Consider the following 1,589-nt stretch of genomic DNA (forward strand, 5'->3'; position numbering starts at 1 on the left):
AATTAAGGCCTACACACTCCCCAAATACCTCTTCAACCTTTTTCCCCTGCCTTCTGCTTCTCTGCTTCCCGCTCTGTGCTGCCTGTCTTCTCTCTGATCTGCCACATGCCACACACAGAGGCTGCCTGTGCCACAGGTTGGCCACCCCTGACACCACACATTAGGCTCAAGGATCATACTCCACATTTTTATCTTAAATCTGAGCTTGCGTTCACCTCAGGGCAGTGTCTTCTATGCCATAAAGCAGAGATGGGCAAAATATGGCCCATGGGCCAGATCCAGTCCGTGAGACCATTCTATCTGGCCCGCGGGGCCCCTAAAAAATTTAGAAAATTAATACCTATCTGCCTTTGGTTCCTGTAAAAAATGACAGGCACCAAGGGCAGTAGGACCCAAGGGAAGCCCAGCAGACTCCCACAACAGCAGGGCCCACCCAGCCCTGCCCCCCCAGGCGGAAGCCCCAGCCAGGGCTTCTGGCCTGGGACCACATCGCTGCCCCGCGCTGGAACCTCAGGTGAGGGGGAAGGAAGGGGGGGAAGGGCAGGGGAGGGCCCCAGGCAGGGAAGGAGCCTGGGGAAAAGTGGCCCAGGGAAAAGCTAAGTGCAGGGGTGGGGAACGCAGCCCCTCGCCTGCCCCATGGCCGATGCCACACGCTGCAGCTGCTCACAGCCTGCCTGGGGCTGTCCAGAGTGGGCACAGGCAGCGCCAGGCGGGCTGCGAGCAGCTGCAGTGCAGGGCACTGGCCATGGGGCAGGCAAGGGGCTGCCTTTCCCTACACTCAGCACCACCTTGTAACCTGACCCCACTGCCAGTCTGAGCCCCATATGGCTCCGGGCTAGCCCGTCAGGGCTGCATGTGGTGACAGCAGCTGTGGCCCCTCCGCTTGTTGCACCAGGCAGTGTTTGCCACCACCGCCTGTGGACTGCCCAGCGCGCAAGCTCCGAGCAGGCGGCAGCAGCCAACACTGCAAGTGAGGGGGCCACAGCTGCTGCCACTCACAGCCCCAACGGGAAATCCCGGAGCCAGCGCGGGGCCTAGGCTGGCAGCAGGGCCAGGTTACAAGCTGGTGCTGAGAGTGGGGAAAAGCAGCCCCTTGCTTGCCCACGCTGTAGCCGCTTGCAGCCTCCGTGGGGCTGCCTGTGCCTGCTCCAGACAGCCCTGTGTGGGCTGCAAGTGCCTGCAGTAGGGAGCGCCAGCCACAGTGTGGGTGAGGGGTTACTTTTCCCCGCACTCTGCACCAGCTTCTCCCCTGCCAGCGCTGTGCGCTGCCCAGTGCCTGTACCACAGTGCTGGGGGAGGCACTGGGAGTGAGTGGGCAGGGAGCCAGCAGGAGCACGGGGCCCGTACCCATGTCCCAGGGCCAGTGCCGGCAGGGCCTCGAGCAGGGTGGCAGGAGCATGGGGTCCAAGCCAGCAGGGGCTCTATGGAGCCGAGCCAGCTCCCCTCCCTCCCTGCTTGTGCAACCCAGCCCGGCTCCACAGACCCCTGCCAACCTGTGCCCTGCTTTGGGCCCCACCGGTGCTGGCCCTGGGACATTGGTCCCAAGACATTGGGACACTGGTCCCACGATGATGACCAGGGGGTGGGGC

Source organism: Gavialis gangeticus, unplaced genomic scaffold (genome assembly GCF_001723915.1).
Source record: "Gavialis gangeticus isolate Ggan-Ray unplaced genomic scaffold, GavGan_comp1, whole genome shotgun sequence".
NCBI classification, from domain to species: Eukaryota; Metazoa; Chordata; order Crocodylia; family Gavialidae; genus Gavialis; species Gavialis gangeticus.